This window comes from Geospiza fortis, unplaced genomic scaffold (genome assembly GCF_000277835.1).
Source record: "Geospiza fortis unplaced genomic scaffold, GeoFor_1.0 scaffold279, whole genome shotgun sequence".
Lineage (NCBI taxonomy): Eukaryota > Metazoa > Chordata > Aves > Passeriformes > Thraupidae > Geospiza > Geospiza fortis.
This window is the reverse complement of record NW_005054352.1, coordinates 3,782,860-3,799,310: the sequence shown is the minus strand read 5'-3', so window position 1 is coordinate 3,799,310 and position 16,451 is coordinate 3,782,860. Positions and strand designations below refer to the sequence as shown.

Genomic DNA, 16,451 nt, shown 5'->3' with positions numbered 1-16,451 from the left:
ATATTCCTGAAATCCCTATTTATGAGCCAAATTGCTTCCAGAGCCCTGATGCATGATCACTTAAGAAACATTTAATGTGATGGATGCTCTTGTGCTCTGAGCGCATAGAGGTGGATACTGCAATTCTGATGAGGTCACATGCAAATAGGCTGCATGGGCTTTAGGTCTCCATTAATGTACATTGATATGGTTTGCTTAAATCAAACCTGAAATTGAATTATTTTGTCCTGGAGTGAGTTAGGACAGAGAAATGGAAGCTGCTTGTTGTCTTACTTCAGCTGAACATGAAATGTTCCTGCTACAATTACTCTATGTATTTTCATTGTCTCCTGGCAGGAAAGCAATGAATCTCATATCTGTCCTCCAGAGGGGGACAAGGTTTCTTAACTTCTCTCCCATCATCTGTATTTCTGTACTCCTAGCACTGGCAAGTCCACACTGAAAAGGATCAAATCAAATGAGAATCAGCAACATGTAAATATTAGCTCTAAATAACTACTTGTCTTCATTTTGTTTTAGGAAAGCAGGACACATTTTTCCCTTAGAAGAATTTTCATGCTTCTATTGCAATGTAAAATAAAGCACACAGAGAGCTAAGATCAAAGTAGACAAAATAAATTTAGATTATATGAAATTAAATACTTTTTAAAAAATTAATGTTTGCCATCTTTAGTTTTGACATGTAATATATACCAACAGTGCTAGAGGAATTAAGTGGGCATCAATGAGAGCTAGGGAACTGTATTTCACTTCAAACTTACAGTTAGTTATTTGAAACAGGGTTAGGGAAGAAAGATCATAAACAACCGACCATGTTGATGGCTGGTATAAACCACCTCTTTTGAACCCTCTTGAGTATGCTGATTTCAAATTTTGGTGATTCTGCCACAATATTCGTAAACCACAGTTTATATATAGCTTCAGATGGAAATATATTTTTTCAATGTGGCAAAAAAATTCAAAAATTCAAAAGAATTTTCTTAGCATGTTGTTCTTCCTCTGTTATTTGTCCTTTTCTGGTTGTTTTTGTTTTTCTTTTACTATGTCTTTTTCATTAAATGATGCAAATAACAATTACTTTCGTTTTGTGATTGTTCATATGCCAACTACACCTGTTCTTTCACATCCATTGTATAGTCTATTCCCTGACGGATTTTGTCCTGGTTTTAGCCAGGACCAGGTTAATTCTTGCAGTATCCAGGCCATGGTTAGAATCCAGAGGTTATTGTGTATCACCTCATGTCATTAATGGGGGTACAGAGAAGAGACCCTCTTCTGGGGAGAAAGGATTCCAGTCTGGTCAAGTAAACGTGGCAGAGGAAGTTGTCTGGTATGTCAACAGGTGCCATGTGAATTTTTTTCTTTCTTGTACCCTCTGTTATTAGTATTGCTGCTGTTAATCTTTGTTTTCTTATCTCATTGCCCTTTCTTGTAAGGGAGAAGAGGGACAGGAAAACAGGAGGAACATGGTTTGGAGGCACTGAACTGCGGAGGACCATTCCTAAACCATGGCACATTTCCTCTGTGATATGAAGATATATCTTAGTTAAGATGTTTGGTGAAAGAGTTGAGTATGGTCCCCCGCTCTACAAGGAAGGTGATTTAGCTGCAAAATTTTATACTGCTATCTAAGCACAGTGAACTCCATTGAACTTCTAATTGCTGGAATTTTACATGCAGAGGTGTCAGTAACTTGGGGGCTTTGACAACCCCCTGATTCTCTACACTTGGTGTATAGAGTATTAATTATGTCATTTTTATTGTAAGGGAAAGCAAAGTTCTATGGATCTCAGAGAGGTATGTTCCTAGAATAGCTACCTCCTAATATTCACAGAGAGACTCCAGAAATTCTCTGAAAGAGAGTAAAATCCTAGAAGTAATATCTCAGGTTCTCAGTCTTACTGAACTGCTCAGTCTCAGAACACAAGACTGCCAAGAAGATATATTATGTCAGGAAAGTTTAAGGAATGATATGTTTATGGTAAGGATTCTATTTATTTTGACTGTGTAAAGAAGTGGCAAATTAATTTCAATCTTCTCAACCAGTGAATGAATTTTTCTGTGTTGTCCTCTTTGACAGAATCAGTTATGAGAGAAGAAAACACCAGAAGTCTGAAACAGGAATAAGAAACAATTTATTAATAATATATGTGTAAATAATAATGGTGTGTTTACACCCAGGTGTACACACACATAGAAACACACATAGAAACACACATAGAAACACACAGAAACACATGCAAAAAATAGCGGATTCTTGTTTTGAATATTTGGTCTACATGGGACAAATTGGTTATTTTTCAAAGCTAGTCACTCCAACACTGAAAAGAGAAGTCTTATAAACAGTGAAAAAATGTTATAACCAGAGAAGTAAAAATGTTATACATATAATATGAAACAGAACTAGAAATGTGATATATGTGATACATAGACAAATCAGAATGCAGTTAGTATTTTCAGTAGGTTTAATCATACAAGACCCAAAGACAAAATAATGAATAAAATGCCACCAGAGTTATTCATTGCACTGACTTAAGTGCAAAGCATGTTTTCTGTTGAAACAATATCAGTGACTGGAAGAGGATAACTTTCATTTTTAAGGCCTCCTAGCCTGCAAGCAGTTAGAACTTCCATTAGAGCTTAATCTCTACTATGATAGTATTAATTTCTTAATAAAGAGTGCACAATAGAATAGACAGTGCACATGTTTTTTCATTTGCAAAAGTTATTAAAAATAATGTGTTACTATTACTAGGAGATAATTCTGTGTCTTGCCTTTAGGACTACTATTCACTCACATTCGACTTTTCACATTTAATTATATATTTCTTAATCCACTAGCTAATAGCTAATTATGTTGAAACATATGGTTCAAAGAATAAGATTCCACGAGGAAATCTTGCCTATTTATAATCAGTCAATCTAATAAACTAAAAAATGTTGGAGCCAGGACTTCAGGATGAGGTAGGTAAAAATCCCACATCGATTTAGGATAATATGCTGTGTGACTGCAAATTTTAGGACTTTTAGAGTCTTGGATTTTCAAAAGAAGCTCACTTCACAGTTCCTATTATTAATAATAGTTAATGATAACAATTTGAAGTTACAGGAGGAAAAGGAGACATGCATTTATAGCATATGAGACAGGTTTGAACCCATGCTGTCCCACAGAGCCATAACAATTTAGGTTTAGATTCTTTATTGGTGTAAAACTCAACTTTAAAGCCATTTTGAAGATTGGCCTTGCTGTCAGTTGATAATAATAATATCAGGCTTGCAATCCAGATACAAGTCACAGTAAGGAGTTTTCATACCTCTTCTTATGTTAGATTACTATTGTTTCCTTTGTTTCTCTTGTGTTTTTCATTTGTCCAGTAAGAATATACTGGGAATTCACAAGAGCAAAATGAAATGTCTCATTGCATGTTTGTGTGCCTCTGTCTACAGCTCTGATCTGCCCATGTCACACATTATTATTAATATTTTCTGTTTAAATCTATTTCTCTAGCATCCAAACTGGGTTAGATGCTATATGAAAGAGGAGAAGGGCACTGTTCCAAAGCTGCCTACTTCTAAAAAGAAATGAAATTATCAAGTGATTCATGACAGAATCATCACTGAATGTCAGCAGAGAATGTCAACAGTTTAGGCCATACAAAAAGAAATATTAAAATGTCTCTTTGGATGTTTTCGATATTTTTCTAGGAAATTTCCTCCTGTAAGGTATAAATGCTGATAAAGTTAACATTTGTGAAGTTATCAAAGGAAATTGAAAAGACCATTTCATTGGTTCTCTCAAACTATACAAACTGCTCACTTTTTGTAGAGAAAAACGTATATTCTCTGAGGCAATGTGGAATGAGTAGTAGTTAAGAAGAAAATACACATTTTGTTCATTACAGAAAAAAAATCATTCATGACCAATTATAAAAGACATTATGGATCTCTGAATTCTGGCTTTTTATTATAGCCAGGAAAAAAAGGAGATAAAAACATGAAAGCCATCTTTTTAGAAAAAAAAAGTCTTTCTTTTCTATTATCGGGAAGTAATCATTTCTCTTCCCACCTTATAAGGATTCTGTTTCTATACTTATTTAACTTAAGACCTCATATCAGTGATTAATGCTAGATATTGCTCTTGCAATCAAATTGAAGTTAAATGCTCAGTCTTAAGTTACAGAATAAGCATAACATAGTTACATTTTTCCTTTCACATTCTTCTCTGAGTAATATCTACCAAAAGTCTAAGGCTTAATCTTTTGTTTGAATACAGTTTGCTATTCTAAAAAGCTGCATTTTCATCTGGCAGATACATTGGCAGATGCAAAGCTGAACAAAATTTAAAATTATATTAAATATTCTACTGTCTTAATTTGATTTTATTTGATTTAGGCATCTTTGAAAAGTAACCAACAGGTGCTTCAAATAAAAACAAGCAAAAACCAGCCAATCACAGCCCTTCACAGCTTATAGAATAGTTTGTGTTGGAAGGGGCCTTAAAGATCATCTGGTGATGCCAACAACCCACTGTCACAGGCTGGGACACCTTTCACTTCACAAGGTTGCCCAAAGCCTGTCCAAGCTGGCCTTGAACACTTCCAGGGATGGGGCATCCAGAACACCTTGGTGCAACCTGTTTTGGTGCCTTGCCATTTCCACAGTTAATATCTGCAATAAAGGAAAATAATGTAAGGAAGATCAAGACTAGAAAACCTAGGGTTACCACTGTCTTTTCAAGGAAAAGTTAGCTTAGCCTACATTTTGAACATTTTCCCTAAATTGGTAGTCTCCATAGAAAAGGTTTTATAGTTTATCTTTTGGTGGTTTTTGCTTCAGATGAATAGCTATTCATCTTCAGATGAATAGCTAGGTCAGTTCATCCTAATCTATTTTTGCACTGGGTTTGGCTGGGATGGAGTAAATTTTCTTCATAATTAAGCACTCTGTATAGTGCTATGTTAAAGACTGGTGATCAAAACACTGGCGGATAGGACATCAACACTTCATTCAATGGATCCATTGTGCATCAGGACACCAAGGAGGGAATGCAGCATTGCGTTCGTAGGGTGAATATGACCAATTGAGATTGTTGCACAGGTTATCCTGGGACTGCAAAACATGCCATATTCAAAAGACCTAAATAGGCAAAGCTTGGCTTGCTGGCACAGAGGATGGTGGCTGAGATAATAATATGGGGAGGCCTCCCATACCAGGAACATGCCACGATTATTGCCACTCGCTTACAACAGTGGAAACTATTACCCAATGGCCAAAAACATGAGACGTGACCAACTCCATTGCCAGAAACACCGTCCTGAACCTTGGAAAGTAAGCCTCAAGGCAAGAAAGTACTCCGGTATAAATCAAATCAGGCTATTGTGCTCACAAACACCTTGACATATCACACACTAAATTTTAATTGAACAGTTAAAAACTATACTTAGAGTGATGGGTGCTGGGACCTTCAATCATTTGGGATACAAATCCAGCAGACATCACTTGGATGATTAACACTAGAGGGTTTTCTAAACAACCTGGTTCTGCCCAAACAAAATCCCTACACATTGTAGAAGGACATAGAGTTGCTATAGTGCACATTAGTGACTCTGAGAAAGCATGGATTAGGAAAAGGCAAACCCATTCAGAAGACACTTTTTTCTCAAGGACCTTGGTGGATAACACAAAACAATGGGGAAATCTACTGTGAACCCTGAGGAGGTTTTACTTTGGGTGAAAATCATCTGAGACCATCATCTGTGGTCTCAGTTGTATGTTGCCATTGCTGTGTGATGTCATAGTTCTATGTCAGAGGTATCAAAGCAAGAGCCGTGCAACAAATGGAGGTAGAACCTAATAAGGAATTCGCAAATGCAGCAAGGACCTAACACAGCATCTCTCCTGTCTTGAATGACCATCAAAATTTGAGGAACACAAGTCAAGGACTAAATCAGTGATGGACATTTGAATGGATATTTGAATGGGGGTGGTCCATGAAATGAATGAAGGGAATTATATCTGTAAATATGTCAAAAGTTAGGGCAGAGTATGGTGGTGTCTTAGGAAAATAGATAACGCAGTACCTAAGCACAATACAAACGGTATGGAATAAGGTATAAATTGTAATTCCTTAGTTTATTTTCTTCACAGTATGCCATGTGGTGTTGTGGCTTATGTGACAGAAACTGTGTTGATACTCACAGATATTTTAGTTTTTGATGTTTTAGCTACTGCTAAACAGTACCTACACAGCATCATGACCATCTCTATTTACCTATTTTCCTCTCAGTGAGAAGGCTGGCTAGAACAGCCAAGGCAGCCAACACACTGTCCCATGCCCTAGAATGTCATGTTCAGCAGTAAAGAATGGAAAGGTGTGGAAATTCTTCCAAAGTCTCTTTTGCATGGGTGCTGGCTGAGTATTGATATTCTCGTGGTGAGAGATTGGGTTTTGCAATATTTGGAGGGGGTTTTCATTTTTCTTTTTTTCCTTCTTTAAATAGCTTTACCCCAACCTACAAGCATTCTCATTTTTTGCCCTATGGACTCTCTCCCTCATGCCACCAGTGGTAGAGTTAGTGAGTATGCAGCTGTGTGGTCCTTAAGCAGTTTGTGAATTAAGGCACACATGTGAAGGAAGATTTGGACTCTCACTCCTTGTTGATTTATTTTATAAAAGGATTTATGTTGAAAACTTATATCCTGTGGAGAAAGCTTGCATAAGCTGTGTAGCCATCTATGCGTTGCTCAACACCTAATAGGTGTTCATTGGAGAAGGTACGGAACAGTGGATTCTGTCACCTCAGGAGAGGAATTTTCAACAATGAGATTTTTTAATTGTTCTTCTTCCTTGTACTCCAACCAAAACCTAAACTTTTCATAAAAAGTAGAAGTTTTAGAAAGTTATTTATTGTTAGAAAAACAACAAATCAGGCTCAAATCTTTGCCTTGACAGAAGGACTAAAATTTGTGTTCTGGACATATTTTTTGTGCAGGGCTGCAGAGTTAATGTGTTGGGAGTTAGATAAAATAATAATGGTGGAAATATCTTCTCTTTACTTATGAAATACCTTTTCCTTTACACTCATAGGAATAATTCAGATTTAGCTTGAAAAATATTTTAATTGCCAAAATAACAACAACAACAGCAACAACAACAATTGAAGACGTTGGTTAGGCACTAAAGCAAAAAGTCCACTATTCATGCAGCTTTCTTTTTGAGAGGAAAGGACTCAAAAGAAGAACTCTATAATGAAGAAATTGTCTTTACTGGGTAAAATAATGCCAAAATTATGGGAAGATAATAATTTGTAGTGTGAGAACTTAAAATTACATAAGAAATTGTTAAATAAAATCATATCACAAACACATATGTTCATTTATACAAATTCGATTAAGACTGAAAATTCTCACATGATATGCTGAGCTTGCAGTACCAGGGGTCATTTAAATCAACTTTTCTACCAAACACAGGTACAGATCAGACTGCTGGTATAAAAAAATTAGCTAAATTTAAATTAGCTAAATTAAAACTCTAGCTAAATGACTAGCTGTCTCATTCTCTACATACATTGAAACTAATAGACAGCTCCTGAGCACCCAATATAGCTTGGGCTAACTAACAGCTATCTCAAACAAGTAGATTACCTCCATTTGTTGTATGCTGTGTAGCAACTGGAGGAAAGTTCAGTGTCTGTGGGGTTTTTATCTTAAGATAAGAAGGACAGACACTTAAGAATTACTTCTGTAAATATTATTTCAGGCTCTTATAGCCCTTTTCCAGAGCTGGAAGGGAAATTAAAAACCACCCTTTTTTTCTAAAATAGAGAAACTGCTTATTATTTTATGAGACTCCCATTTGAAGCAGTTCCCACTTGAATTTGCAGCATAAGTAAGTATAGAAACAGCAAATTTCTTTACCTTCAAATTTAAAACATGAAAATAACAGAGATTATCTCTGAGACACTTCACTTGTGGGTTTTAAATACAACACATGCAAAATTTCATTTTTAAAGATAACTAGTGCAGCAATTACATTTCAATATGCTAATTATGAGAAATCTGTGAGGTAAAAATATTCAATTTCATCATGAAGAAGATGCACAATTTTATCTCACTGATACACTGCAATTATGATCTTCATAATTTAATATTTGTATTATGTTTTAAATATAGCACTGTCACTTATCGTACTACGCAAAGCAAGAGGGCTGGGTCTCTGTGAAATGGATAAAAGAGTCCTAGTAGCAGTCTAGAAACAAAAGACCAGAGAACTGCAACAGCTACTATGTAAAAAGAGAATGAATGCATTATTTCATTCAGCAGTTTTAGAAATATTTTATTGGAAAATAAGATGGGAGCAAGTAAGAGCCAGAGGCCTGACTGTAAATCTCCCGAGCTATGGAGGGAAGACCATTCCTATGCCCAGGAGATACTAGAGAAAAGAATGCCACCTTCAAATGGTGTTGAAAACAACACCATTTGAAGTATCTTCCAAATTTCAAATATAATGTAGTATAGTATTTTTCACAGAAACTGACTTCATAGCACAGAGATTTCGGCAGGAAAGCTGGAATAAAATTTTTTTCCTGGTAAAGTCAATCTTGAATTTGAGTTGGCATGAACTTGTCAGAGAAGCTACTGGTAGTGAAATACCTGAACTTTTTCTCATCCTTTCCACAAGCAGCTGTTGAGATCAGTGGACAGGAAAAAGACATTCAAATTTACTCTTTTTCCCCATCTCCAGCTAGCACAGCTGCAGGCTATTAGTGTGTTCCCAGAAGCAGGAGAAGGTGCAGCAAGGAATGGCCTTTGCTCTCCATAATGGGGTTTTTTTGGTGGTTTGTTTTGTTTTTTTTAGGAGCATGTAGCCAGAAAAATGGGGGGAAAGTGTTTTCAGTTTATGAGACCTCTACCATCTGTGAATATCATACTTTTGGAAGGCAATATCAGTGCCGGAGCATCTCTGAGATATTGAAGGTGAATGATTTCAGTGCAACAGCAGAATGTAAGAAAAGGTGTAGTGATCTGACCCACTATCTGCTCTCTAGTAACCATATGACTAACAAAAACCCCTTCCCTTACCCAAATAATCTAACATTTACATGTAAGTGTTCATTGTTTTAATACTTTTTCTTCCTTTACCCTAAAACCCAAACACACTGATATATGGAAATTAGGTTAAGAAGAGGCCTGTGTGATTTTAGACCAAGGAAATATAGATATAAGACATCCTATCCTCACATTAGCCAAAATAATCAATACCATCTCTAACTGTGAGTTTAAATCATATTCCATCATGGATTCACATGGTCAGTGGGAAGTCTAGTCCTTTGAAACTGAAAAATAAAAAGCTCTGATTAACTAACTCTTCCAAAACAAAAACAAACCAGAAAATATGCTGTAGCCAGTCAAATATGTGTATCTCTCTGATTATTCAATTGTGATGAATAATGAGAGGGAGGCTGTCTGGGTTTTCTTTCTGTTCTACCTTTAGCAGAACGTATTTTTTTTTTTTTACCTGAGAGCCTTTGAAGGAGCTTAAGCTTTATAACACCATTTTTCTCTGATGAAAAGACTTAATGCCTTCCTCACTGACACCTGTACTCCCCACACAATACTTGCTTAGAAGCTTTGATTCAGGTTTAACAAAGTAGAGGGACATCTTACTCTTAACTGACCTAGGTGTGATATTTCCAGCCTATCTATAAAAAGTGGAGAAAAAGGCATTGCTTAGAATGAAAGATACATATTATCACCTCATACTTAAGTATGGATCACTGATTTAGCACTCTTCTCTTCTCTTCTTCTCTTCTCTTCTCTTCTCTTCTCTTCTCTTCTCTTCTCTTCTCTTCTCTTCTCTTCTCTTCTCTTCTCTTCTCTTCTCTTCTCTTCCTATTTTTTTGACATGTTATGAGCATGGTGCCTTTTCAATATATATGTTGTTTATTTATCGTGCTGAAAACATACAGCAGAATTCTTGTGTAATACGAGTGCTCCAAAGCAGACTCCTTGCATATCAGCATATATGAGCATATCAGATAGTTTCTCAGATAGTATCCAGTGTTATAAGAGTACTGTATAATAGGAAAAATGTGCCAATAGAAGCTGTTTTCTTTGGGATGTATATTTAAGGAATCATTATCAAAGTGACTGGAGTTATTTGACAACTTACTCAGGTCTGTATGAGAACTGAATGTGCCAGTACTTTAATTAAGCTTTGGCTTCTTAAGTCAAAATGGACTACATTTCCTTCTTGCTGTATTTCATTCAGGCAATAAATCTGTCATTGTGTGTGTGGAATATGGAAAGCTACAATGAGAACTAGATGAAACCAGACATAACTCCTGTTCAAAACTGGAGCCTGGTTTTGGAAGGTAGCCTATGCCAGAAAGGAGAATCATGTGGATTTCAGAATAACAGAAGTTCATTTCATCTCATGCTTTACCAATTTTTTTGTCTATGGTGATGTGTCTCACTCTGAATTTTGCAGAGTTATAGTAATCCAAGACAGAAGAGATTTTGTACCAGTGAGTTTAAAAGCCTCCTCCTTACTCATGTAAGCAAGACAATTAGCTTCACAAGTCTATCCAGAGGTTTACCATAACCAATAAAATTAATATCTTAAGGAAGTTTTTCCTTTAAAGAGGAATCCACATTCAAGTTTTGGGGAATAATATCTTCAAAAATGGTCATATGGCTCAAATTCTATTAAACTCCTTCTGATATCTGTGTATTCAGAATATTTTTTTCTGTGCTGTAGCTCAGTGTTTAAAGATACTGATCTTTACATAGGATACTTACAGAAGGTCAAGTTTTAAAAGCATAGCAAATTCCCAGATCTGGCTGTCTAACAGCTGTCTAACAGCAGAGAGGCTCTAGGACTTTGGAGATAATGGTGCATCTTCCACTTTCACTCACATCAGAAAGCTGGTCCCTTTACCACTTTTGTGCGTACCCAGCCTTTTACATCATCACAGTTCACAAAATAGCATTCAAAAGTTTGAAATTGTTAATCATCTGCCTAGAGCATATATTTGCCACATGCTTAAACATCATAGGGATTTAAGAATATGTTCAGTTGTCAGTTATGCTGACCTAAACTCAGAATAATTTCTGTGAAGTCTCTGATATTAACCCAAAAGTAAGTATGTGACAGCAAACATTTCCTATCACATCTAGTCTGTTAAACACTATCGCTCCCAACTTGGAATTTTTCAGGGCAAACTTTAATGGCATGTGAAGATATTCAGTGTTAAGGCTGCATTATTTAATCACTTTCTGACATGAAGAAGTTATTCCAAAACTTTCTAAGGTTTGGGAATGCCAGGCTGGTACAATGGTCTGTTTTGGGGATTTATGGTCTTCATTATCTAGAGAATCTCTGACTTACACCTGTTCTGAATCAATCCCTTTATCTTCTTTAAGATCATAATTTTTCAAAACCCATGCAGCTACCACGGCTGGATGAACAAAACAAGGATATTGTTGGAGAGTTTAAAGGTGCACAATTAAATTCACATCTGGTACACAAGGACTGATGTAGCCCTAGCCACACTCTATTTCACCTTTTTCCCTTCTAGATGTGCTGTTTACAGTGTGAGCAATTATTTCAGTTCTGTGATAAGTGACATGATATAGTACTCCAGAAGTAATAATAATTTTTAAATTTACTCATCTTTTCCTTGGGGAAAATAGTGATTTTTAGAGGTGTTTCAAAACCCACCTTTGGACAGGAAATTAAGACTGGATAAGAAGAAAGGTTCTGCTGGTTAAACTAATTTTGCTTTTTAGCACCTCTTGCTGATTAGTGTTATGAGGGGTGTTATGGTGAGTGATAAAAGTGGCATATTTATCACACGTTTATTCTAACTGGATGAAAGAAGATGAAGGCTCTAAATGCCTTCATAAGTAAATGACATTGTGTTTATCCAGGTTCCTTTTTAGAAATCCCAGCCTATATGGAAATAGTGCATAAGTCCGGCAGAAGATGTTACCTTTGAAGGTTATGGAATGAAATGTGAACAATAAACCTAAAATTTGTTTCTGTCACAGAGAATTTTAAAATTATGACAAATTGGTTTGCATTGAATAAGGAAAGCTTAGATGGGGATCATATTTATGTTCAGGTCAAAAAACTGCTGTAGTTAAAACATTTTTGAAGATCAAAAAAAGATTACTTCTGCCATGACTGGTAGGTATCTGCTGACTGAATTACTAGTGTTCTTTGCAATAGCATGTCACATTCTCCCCTGAATTGATACTCCAGAATATTTTGGTTTTGAATGGTTACCTGAAAAAGTAAAAATAAAGGCTACTGGAACAGTGAGAAGCTATTGTTCAATTATAGGATGGAGTTACATAACCCACATAGTAATGTTGAAATTCAGCAGTCATAGGTTATCAATTGTGTCTTTTTAATATAAAATACGCAGCATAATGTTAAGCATACAGTGCAGGTCTGTGTGTTTGTCTGGAAAGACATCTAATGCTGCATGCTGTAATTGCAAAATGCAGTACACTCTTCAGTGAAACTGCCAAACAAAGGTGAAAATCAAATAGAATTTTCTTCCAGTTCTCTGTCTGGGTCTTATGGGGCTCAAAATCATTGCAATATTTTAAGTATTTATGGAAATGTATTTAAAAACCACTCAGAGTTGGAAATCAGTGTAATAGAAATTTAAGACTTATTTACTTCACTATAAATACTAATATTACCTTTGCCTGACAAAAAAATTCCACTATCTGAGTAAAATTTGGGTTTTATGTATAAAAGTCTCATTATCTTTCTTTGTGAAATAGAAATACTGTTGCCATCCAAGGAAGTATAAGTGTATTTTTTTGAGCTAGAATATGGTGAAGATCTAGCTGCTGCTGGGAAAACAGCTTTTAAACAGCATCCAAGGGATAAGGGAAAAATATCCTAATCACGAATATTACACTTTCCACAAAATTTTTATTCAGAAACACAGAGCAGAGAGGAAAAATAAACCTGAAATAAGAAAAAAAAATCTCTTTCATCTGACTATATGAAATCTAAAGTGTGATTATCTGTCCGTTTGCTTTTGTGATATACATGCAGAAAAGCATGTAGACATATTCTTTATAGAGTATCTTCTGTGCATAATCTGTAAATCTCTACTTGTATATTTGGTGTGTTTCAACATAAGAAGACTTGCAAAGAAAATCCATTAAAAAGGACGGTGTAAAAGCAATTTTTGAAAGTGTTCTTCACAGAGGAGGGAAAAATGACAAAAAAAGCATAGGCCAGGACATGTAAGATTACATTTTACCACTGCTGAAATAAATGCCAATATTGGACCCCACCTCACAAGAGGTTAAAAAAGTCATGTTGCCAGCTAGCAGACTGTTAACTAGAAATATTTACAAAATATGCATCTTCAATTTTGTAGCTCATAGTAATATAAAAGGATAGTGATAAAATTAATGAGACTTAACAATCAAATGCGTAACTCTCATGTAGAACACTTAATACAAAGTCTCTAACACCATGTCTTAAACTCTGTGTATACTCTTATGAGATTGCTATATCCTAGCAATCCAATAAAATTAGTCATATTTACTGCATTTACTGTGAGTGATACTGGCTGCCATAAATGTTATAGGAGTACTCATCAATGATTAAATGAACATCACAGTGCCTTTACACCCTTTTCTTACTATGTCTGGATTCTAGTTCATATTGAAATATTTGCCTATTTCTTAATGAAAGTAGCAGAACTTGATCTGTCCTTGTTAGTTATGGCTTTTGGAATGCTGACAATTTAGCAAAAGACTATATTCTTTAGTATTTATGTTCATTGAGTGGCAGCATTTTAAGGGGGAAAAATTCAGAAGCCTAGCCTCTGCTGGAATACTGTGTTGCAAGGGAGAAATGACAAACCTGCGTGTGGTGGCAGGGAGGTGACACTTAGCCAACTACCTCCACATTGCTGTGGATAGCTGGGGTTCATGGGACAAGCTCATGCTGACTGGTTTTCTGTGCCCCAGAGGGAACAGACACATGATGGTGCAGCTGAGGGAGGAGGAAAGTCTGGTGCAGGGTTGCAGATCTCAGCCAGAGTTATTGGAAAGTTGCTGTGGCTGCATCAGAGAATGATGGTCTTGCCTGCAAAGGTTTGTGATGCTGTGAATGTAGTGGAAAGCTGTGGGGCATTCAGTTGTACCCCATGCAGTGCTATTTTCTATAGTTAATCTTTGTGTGTCTTTCTCTTCTGCCATGCAAAAGCCCAAAAAAAATTCAGATGCCATGCTGACTAACATCTTTTCAGTCTTTTAGGAAAAATATTGCTTTTAAAGCCTGTGATTTTCTTCTTTCCCTCCTTTTAACTCTTAGTCTTAGTTGGGACCCTTGATTTATGATCCTGTGGGTTTATAAGCAGAGCACAGCACATCTTCACTTCACTTACATTTTGTCCCTAGTTTGTCTTGGAACAAAATCCAAGGGGAAAAAATAAAAAGAAAGAAAATTCACGTAGATTTCTAGTATCCAAGTATTGAAATGTGCTTGTCCTATTTGGAACCTTTTTTTCCTTTTTTTCCTTTTTTTGGTTAAATGCAATAAAAAATGTATTTGCTGTTGTATGCAGCTACCTATCACCATTATTATTCTTGCTCTCTTAAAACTCTTACTCTTTTTTTTTTCTTTTAACTGTACTCTACCACTTCTTGTTAAGAGCATTTTGCAATAGTTATATTATTTAGGGAATGGTGACAAATCTGTGTAAATTTGTTAAAATAATTCCTGAAAATAGCCCATCCACCACTGTTCACAAATAATCCTTGTTGAAGTATCTTTTTTCATCCTTTCCTGTGTTCATTCCCCTGGGAACTCCTATAGCTATAGCTCTCCTGAAGGCAGGAATCTGCTGCCTGTAGTGAAGAGGTGGCAGTTATTTTCTGAGCTGTTCCCATAAGAGGCCAACTCACCAATGCTATGGTTTGTTAGTCACTTAAATATCTAGCTCTTCCAGATCAGACTCAGATAAATACAAAACAGGCACTCTCTTCAAGCTGAGTTCAGCTTTTGAAGAGTAAACAAACATTTCATTAAAATGGTCTCACTAAAGACGGGCAGAGAGATCTGAACTGAGCTGTCACCTTGTATTAGTCACACTCATAAATTCTGCCATGTTACAGTGCTCACTTGCAGTATCCCAGAGAGCTTGGAAGAGGCGATTCCCTCTCTTTGTTTTGGAGTCCTGTCTGGGGGGAGGTTATCATCTTTCTTGCAGGGTCTGGTACTTTTGCACCAGAAATGCTGCACCCGCTTTGTGAACATGTACTCAAATACTGATCCTGACAGGAATAATTTCCATTAAGCTACTGCAAATATGTATTTCTCTTAGGAAGACTGATTTTTCTGTACCAGGTCCTCTCAGGTCTGAGACACAGGATTTCTGATGTTGATGGTTTTCCAGTTTTTTAGATTCTTTTTCCTTCAATAGCAGCGACAGCAAATTCAGTCCTCACATTCCCATTGACATTCTGACAACTGATATCACTATGGCACAGCTAGGAGTGGTTTATTACTTTTAGTAGGGTTTATTTAATTCAGCTTCACATCCTAAGGGATAGGGAAAAAGATTTAACTCTAAATTCTTGCTTTAGTCCTTTTAGTATAATAAAAGTTGTTAAGAAGAATATGGAGAGAAGACAGAAAAGCAATGGTTGGAAATATATGTAATGGAAACGTAGTTATTAAATGCAATGAGTCATGGAATTGGGCTTGCTAAAAAATTATGAAGGAAAAAATTTAAGGAAAAAGAATAGCAACAGGCTTTGTAATATATATGATAAGAAATTAATAAAGCCCCTGTGTTCAAGATTTTATTGGAATACTGGCTGGATGTTTTCTTTCAAAGTACAGCATTCCACTGTATTGAGAGAGTCTAGAGGAATAATTCTGGAAAGTTGTCTTTCCAACAAAAAATCCACTAGAAACAGCTTTTTTATTCAATAAAAATTACTGTGCTTTCCATGTAAATGCTGTATTATTTTTAAAATTAATAAGGAGAAAAAAACCCTTGTTAAAAAAAAAGGCATAAAAGTAGGGGATTGTGAAGGATTCAATTGAGTTTTGAGTAGCTTACATCTATGAGCACTTGTTAAAGAAGACTGTGTAAACAGTGAAATTATAAGAGCTGTCTATTGCATTCTAGTGGTACCACTCCAAACCCAGTAGCCCTGACTGATCAAGAATTTTTCTCTCTATCCCGGACCATCAGAAAGCAATCAGTTTCTTTCACACAAACTCAAGTCCCAAACAAGGAAATTCTTTGATTCTGCCTTTCATTGCTCATGGTAAAATTAATTTATTCATTAAAACAAAACACAGGAAAAATAAATGGAATGGAAATAGTTGAACATAATTATGAAATATGCTAATCTCCACCTTTTACATAATTAGCTTTGGAGGATTTATGTTCTTCTTT

The 16,451-nt window shown here is 35.9% G+C and overlaps 1 long non-coding RNA gene across 1 annotated transcript in view; it reads right to left on the bottom strand.

Annotated features, from left to right (window-relative positions):
- Positions 1-2,111: 2,111 nt before the first annotated feature.
- LOC115948150 overlaps positions 2,112-16,451 on the bottom strand; it is a 37,343-nt gene continuing 23,003 nt past the window's right edge. Inside the window, exon 4 of the long non-coding RNA XR_004082004.1 lies at positions 2,112-4,668. This is a non-coding gene — a long non-coding RNA (uncharacterized LOC115948150). The remainder of the gene's footprint in view (positions 4,669-16,451) is intronic.